Raw genomic sequence first — 7117 nt, 5'->3', positions numbered from 1 at the left:
TATGTAACTACCTAAATGCCATCTGAACTTTTCGGGGGCTTTGTTTACTGGCTGTGATTTTCCAGAGCAGTTTTAAAAGAAAAGATGAGGAATGGTATGCTTGTTCTGGGACCGCATCTTGTCAGTAATCACTACTCTGAGACCGAAGACTGAATTAAGAAAAACGTAAGGGAACAAGCTTAGTTCAAGGGAGAACTATCTTTGTACCAATGTATCCCTTTTATGAAAAGTTAAGCAACTTGTAGCGATACAGCAACTCCAAAAAAAGATTTTTTTTTCCCTTTTCAACCCTGGTGCATCGACACAAAGCCCATTCCTTGTTGATTTTTGCCGCGTGAGCACTCACTAAAAGCAAACACGTTGCTGACTGACAGCTGTCCTTCGAGCTAACGGAGGCCAGATGCGGTGCCATGGGGGAAAGTGGGACCTCACAACAAGGACAAAGTAACCGGGGTGATTAATTTGGGGCTTTTTGGGGATGCAGGTGAGTGATTTAAGGCACTACGTGAGGAAAGCAGCGGGCTGTGGCATTGCGGTGTGTTACGGTCTGTGCGGCCACGGGCTGCTCTGTGGATGTCTGGCCATGAGTGGTGAGTTATTTAGTGATCACACTGACATTTCGGGGGGTGCTTTTCCACAGTATTTGTAACAAAAAATACAAGCTCTGCCGCTGCGCAGCGGCTGTGGCAACGTAAAAACCGCCACGGGGCCGCCGAGGCCTGCAGGCCCTCAGCCCCCGCGGGAGCCGCCGCCTGGCTGCCGGGGCGCTGCCTCTTTAAGCGCTCTGACGTCAGCGCAGCGCAGCCATGGCAACGGCCCGGCCCGGCGGCCGGGGCCATGCGGGCGGGGGAGGAGCTCCGGGCGCCGCGACCGAGCGCCATGGAGGCGGCGGCGGCGGCTCGGTGACACCCGCGGGCCCGCACCGACACCGGCACCGACACCGGGACCAGCACCGGCACCGCCCGGCCCGCAGGTACAGCCCTGAGGGGCGCCCCTCCTGAGGCGCGGGGCTCCGGGGGCCTTCAGGGCCCTCAGGGCGGCGGCCGCCCCCCCCCCTCCCCTCCTCACCCCCCCTCCCGGTTCGGTCCCTCCTGAGGCCGCGGAGCGGGGCTGAGGCGGCCGCCCGGGAGCCTCCGGGCCCGGTGGCGGTGCTGGGGGAAGCCCCGACCCCGCCCGGGAGCCCCGCGGGAGCCCCGCGGCCGCCGCTGCCCCGCCCCTGGCGGGCGGCTCCGTGCTGCGGGCGGGGCGCGGGGAGGAGGAGGAGGAGGAGGAGGAGTGGGGGGAGGAAGAGGAGGGGGAGGACGGGGAGGAAGAGGAGGAGGCGGCAGGGCCCGGCCCCGGGGGGGGAGCTCGCAGCCGGGCGTCGCCGCCAGCAGCGGCCCCAGCGCCGCCGCCTGCAGGTAACGGCCCGGGGGGGCCCGGCCCGAGGGGCTGGGGGGGGCGGGGGGCAGCGGCACCGCCTGGGGGGGGTCTTGGGGCTGTGGGTGGGGTGGGCGCCCTGGTGCTGGTGCTCGCTGCCGGTTCCCTTCTTTCCCCGGCGGCTTTGGGGCCCTGGGACCCCGCCCTGCCCTGCCCCGGTGGGGGGCGGCACGGGGGGACCCGGGAAAAATGCGAAAAAAAAAAATGCAAAGTCACGGGGGGCGAGCCGGCACCCGCTGCCTGGCACCTCGCTGTCTCCACAGCCAGATCCTGTTTCTTTCTTTTTCTTTTTTTTTTTTCAAAATCTGATTTTTTTCTTGCCCGCGCTTCTCGCGGGGGTCATCGCCTGCTTAAATTTTTTTTATTCTCGTCTCCGCCAGAAACTGTGAGAAGCGCCCGACTTGCCTCACGCCGCCAAGTTTGGGGTTTGTTGTAGCGCTGCGCGGGCAGAAGGAGCTCCCGGCGCTTCCTCGTGTGCCTGCACAGGCAGGCGATCGGCGTCCTGCCCTGTGTTGGGCCAGTTGTTGCAGCCCGCAGAATAGCTGCTTTGCCAGGCTCGCTTTCAGTCCTGAAGTAGGACTGTGCTAAGCATGAGCCGTGGAAAAAATTGCTTAGAGTTTAATCTGATTACCTGTCATCAATCTGTGACATGCTCTGAGAGCAGCCCCTGCCCTGTCATTGGGAAGGGCGCTCCGGAGGGAGTAGGCAGGTAACCAGCTGCCGAAACCCCTGGGAAGGCATTGGGAGGGGAGAGAGGCAGAGCCCCCTGAGTCTGGTGGATTTTCTCTGTGCAGTCCAGTTCTGCGCTCTGCTTCAGTCTCTTCCTTGAAAACCCTTCGGCTGTTTTCTGCCGAGAATCTGGGCTGAGAGACGAGGGCAGCTGCGTGGCACCAAGTGATTCCTGGTGGTCACTGCGTCTCCGCCAGCACAGCTCCGTGCTGCTTCGCAGGGCTCCTCGCTGCACCGTGGAGCTGCTGCCGGGGGGCTCGGTGTGCCTGCCAGACCTGCCTGGGCTTTGTGTATGAACAGGGGGGGTCCGGAGATGCCGGTAGTCGTGGCGGGGAGTCGGTGGCGGTGGGAATACGTGGGGATGTGCGCCTGCAAAGTCATCTCGGCGCGCAGGGGAAAACCGAAAACTGCACTGACTGCTGGTGGAAACGCTGGCAGTGATGTAAAAGGTGATCGCTCATCTGACGGTCAGATGACAGGCACGATAGATGGAACTAGCGGTTCAACTGGGAGAACTCAGGAGTAATGCTAATAATAACATCAAGAAATTACAAAAAAAAACACCTTAGATTATGAGGTCTTCTAGTGGGATGGTAGCCTTCAGTGCTTTTTCTGCAGTGTTTGTGATTTTTGTGTGATAACAGTGGTGAAGTTAACTTGTGCTTCCACAGGATGGACTGATTTTTATCTTGGAAGGAGAGGGCTAGGAAAAAGAGGGAGATTCTTTATTTATATATAAATAAATTTTATATTTGTAGAAGTTATATATATATATAATCTCATTGTGTCTAATACAGTAAACACAGGCAATACTCAATTACATATTCTTCAAAATAGTTCTTACAGTAGGTAGTGTGGAAGAGTTAAACAGTTTAATATTTTGAGAGTTAGGACTATAATACTTTTTTTTTTTTTTTTTTTTTTTTTGTTAAACAGTAAACCCACATTTTCATGACACAGGGATGAATTTCTCTGTATTCTGTGAGTTGGCGTGGTCGAAGTGGCCCAGCAAATAACTGGTGTTCTAATGTTTAGCCCTTCCCCAAGCGCTTGAAAAGTTGGTCTTGACTGACTGCTCAGGCCATTTAAATCTGAAGTGGAAGATAGTTGGCTACGAATGTAATCTGTTATATTTATGTTGGATAATGAAAGTTTCAACCAAGTCTTAGTGTTCCCTAGTTGAGCACTAATATAGCTAGTGTTTAATTTGTTCAAGTAGTTTAGTTTTCCACACAGTTTCTAAAGAAAAAACTGGGATTCAAAAACATTAGAAAACATTGCAGAATATTTTTGAATACCGAATTGTGCCTAGTTCCATCCTAGAACATTACGCAACCTTTAAAATGCCACAGAATTTATGAATATAGGCTCCTGAAGGTGAAACAAGAAATAAAAAAAACACAACTATGCAGTGTATCGTAAATCTCCCTCAGTTACTGTCTTCTCTGCCACAGCCATAAATTAAGACTGCGCGTCACTGAAGACAGGGTCACTTGATTTATTGTTTCTAATCTCAGGAGTCACTTTAAAAAGTCTCATCAAGCTGGTAAGAAATGCAGAGTCTCTGAGCTTGCCACACAGTGCTTGCTCATGGAATGTGGATACTTGCGGGCAGTGATAATGCAGTGATCATGTTTTTTATTTAACAGCGTCTGAGAACATCGATACGCAGATTAATGCAATTCCTGAGTGCCTCGAGCATGCTTTATAGAAAGTAAGCATAATGTTGCTAATGAAGAAAAATGTTGAGTTCCAACAACATTTTTCTTCCCTTTAATTGGGTGCAGACCTGTCACTTATTTCATCTGCCGAAGTGTGTAATTAAGGTTGTTGTCGTGTTCTTGTGTGAAACTTCTGTATTTTGTAACCTGGTGTTTTGTAATAGAATTTATGTGAAAGATGCTAAACAGAACTAAAGCGAATGATCATGGAAACCAAGAACATATGCAGTTCTCTTAAGGTTGTGGTTTGATATCTGATACTAGGGCAGAGAGCTTCATAGAGCTTTCTAGATAACAAGAGGCACTGCTACACAAAGCTGCAACTTGTAATTTCAAAAAATCTCTACTGGTTAGGGTTGTGCTGATATGCTCAGCAGCGTGTGAACAACAAAATGTTCTGTGTTCGAAGAGAGAGAGCATGAAAGAAAAGACCAAGAGGTGAACTCCTTCAGGTTTCGAAGGGATCTCAGCTTGGAGGCCATCTGTGTTACCTAAAGGTCTGATCGTTAGGAGTTGTGTAGTTAGTGTGAGGAAATGCCATCCTATGCAGATGAATGAGAGCTGATTTGAAGGTTTAATTAAAAAAATAAAAATAAAAACTATATAGATGGCCATCTAATAGCAAGCAGCTATGTCAGTGAAGACAGTTTCACTTCCTTTAAGATGTCTCAGCTTCCAAAAGCATGTGAAATGCTGACATAGAGTAAAGCAAATTCTGGTTCAATTACTCTAACTCTTGCAGGCTGTTGCCACGTGGAAGGACTTCCCCTGGAAAGGAGGGGAGAGAAAGATGTACCTGGCTGTAATGTAGAGCAGAAGACCTGTTCAGGTCCCACGTATCACATAAAATTAGTTACTTTGAGGTAAGACAGGTTTGTTAATTTGGACAAACTCTCATTTTTTCTTCTTCTTGTGTTGGATGTCAGACAAATATTAATCATATGGACCTTCAACATAAGCCAAGTGTTTGAGTCATAGCAAATGCTGCTGTACTGAAACACTATTAAAAGAGCTGAGTAATGTTAAGATTTAAATTATATTTGTATGACTTTCATTTTAAGCAACATCATAAATCTTAGGATTGAGTGTTTCTCAAATGGGACTGAAGATCTTGGAGCTGCACTTGATGACTGGCTTGGCGTCTTTGAAAAGAACAAATAACCTCTCTGCAGCTGGCTCTGAGAACAACCCCTGGCACTGTTAGGTTTGCTCTCGCAGCACAGTCACCAGTTCAGGTGGTTGGCATCTCCTCTTGCAGGTCTGTGTGCAGGGGCTCCTGTAGGTGAAATTGGTTTTACTTGTTACTGCCCTAAAAGGGCAGATCTGCCACGTGGGCATCAGAGCACACACCCTGAGGCAGTTAGCACTGAGATTCGCTTTTGAAACCAACTGGGAAAGCATCCTAGAGTTTGCTCCTTTGGGGAGTGCTGGGTGAATTTTGGGAAGTGCTATGGGCACCTCTTGGCACTCGGATGTCCTGATGTCTCGGAGCAGGAGCCATGCCCGCCTGCTCCACCAGCATTGCTGTCAGGCTTCAGCAGAACACCTAAGCAGCTTCAGGAGAACTTGCTCTGATTCTTAGAATCATAAAATCGCAGAATATCTGGAGTTGGAAGAGACCCACAAGGATCATCGAGTCCAACTCCTGGCACCACACAGGTCAACCAAAAATTTCAGACCATTCTTGCTGGGTTAATGCATGCATATATTTCTTGCTGCCCTCTATTACTTTTTTCTAATCACTGCTCCTATAAGTTGTATTTGTGTCATTTTCTATTTGGATGGAAATTAAAAAGCAATTTTTGACCTACTTGTATGAACTTAAAATCATGCATTAAAGTAGAAGATGCTTATTCAAGATGTATGAAATGGTTAAAACACATTTAGTATCTGAAATTGATTTAATTAAAAGAAATGATATTGGATTGGAGTCTTCTTCTGGTGGCCCTTTCTGTCGACTAATGGCTTTAGGTGATTGTTCATGTAAACCAATTTTATCCCTAGTTTAGAAAAGGAAGGCGTTTTCTTTCAGATTCTTGATTTAAATTGAGCTCAGTTGTTTCTGAGCTGAAATAAATATTCAGATTGCATATATAGATGGAATGCTTGTCAAAATCTCATTTAACACATTGTATATTTGGAGCCTTAGTGTGTATCTACTGACTTTGATCAGTTTCGGTGATTTTGACAACGCAATATAATGTACTAAAAATTAATAAACCTACAGTAAATTAGCTTTTAAGTAGGGTTATTCTGTAAAAGTTTCTCTATTTCCTCCACCAAACAAACAAACCAAAAATAAAATAGGTTAAGCTTCCCTATCCTATCTACCACCAAAAAAAAATAAAATACAAAGATTTAAGCAAAGGTGTTCATCTTGTATGTTAGAAAGTAGAGTGAGTCCTTTCCACGTGCATTTTGGCGGTGGGAAGCAAAGGAAGTAGAGCATCTCCAGGAAGACATTAGGTCTAGATGATCTAGAATGTCAAGAAACTGATACTGCTGGTGGCGGTTTCCTTCCGCTGCAGAGGTAGGAAGGAGATGGCAGGGTGCTGGCTGCCCCTAGCCGTGCTAGGGCAGAAGAGCAGCAGCGCCCACGGCGGTGTCGGTGTGTTACTTGCCTTCAAATACTGCTGCTCTCTGCTGCTTGTAGGGCAAGGAAGTTCTCCTTTGTGGTTGCTCTTTCTAGAGTCTTTTGTTAGCCTGGAAGCAAGGTATCTGAGCAAAAAACAATCCAAAGCACAGAGAATGAGGTGGCCAGGAAGTACAACTACTGTGTTGGGCCCTGCAAAGGCAGTCTTTGGTCTTTATCTCCAAGATATGCGACAGAAAAGGGGAAACTCTTTTATCGAGGGAGCTGGATTGTTTTAGCACAGCAGGGTAAGGTGCACTACAAATCCCAAGCAAAAGCCCTACAAATGACTACCCCTGTACAGCGGCTCTTCAGCACGGCTCCCCTGGCTGCAGGAGGAAGCAGGGCAGGTAGCGGGGCACAGGAAGTCATTTAAAACTGCTTTTTTTTTTTTTTCTTTTCTTTTTCCCTGTCCTCTATTCTATTTCATTTCAAATGCTAATAGATGGCATCAGAAGTAATACATGCACTTTACAAAGGGATGAAAGGAAGAAAAGAAAACTGACTTTTGCCAGTAGTGATAATTCAGGAGCTGGAGCAATTTTCTGCTCTCAGTCTCCGCAGAAGCAGCGCGGCCCTGCATCGCAGACTTTCACAGTAACTTTCACAAGATGAC

The 7117-nt window shown here is 48.2% G+C and overlaps 1 protein-coding gene across 3 annotated transcripts in view; it reads left to right on the top strand.

Moving 5' to 3' along the window:
- Positions 1-834: 834 nt before the first annotated feature.
- The window catches only part of GNB4 (G protein subunit beta 4), a 29209-nt gene continuing 22926 nt past the window's right edge, over positions 835-7117 (top strand). The window contains exons 1-2 of one of the 3 annotated variants that reach the window (XM_027464241.3): positions 1281-1400; positions 4612-4732. The gene's annotated coding sequence lies outside the window, so the exon portion shown is untranslated. Of the gene's footprint in view, positions 974-1262; positions 1401-4611; positions 4733-7117 lie in introns of those variants that run through there. The other 2 variants (XM_027464244.3, XM_027464239.3) reach the window with 2 other exon arrangements.

This window comes from Anas platyrhynchos, chromosome 9, assembly GCF_047663525.1.
Source record: "Anas platyrhynchos isolate ZD024472 breed Pekin duck chromosome 9, IASCAAS_PekinDuck_T2T, whole genome shotgun sequence".
Taxonomy (NCBI): Eukaryota; Metazoa; Chordata; class Aves; order Anseriformes; family Anatidae; genus Anas; species Anas platyrhynchos.
Note: the sequence above shows the minus strand (reverse complement) of the source record. Positions and strands in the feature narration are given on the sequence as shown.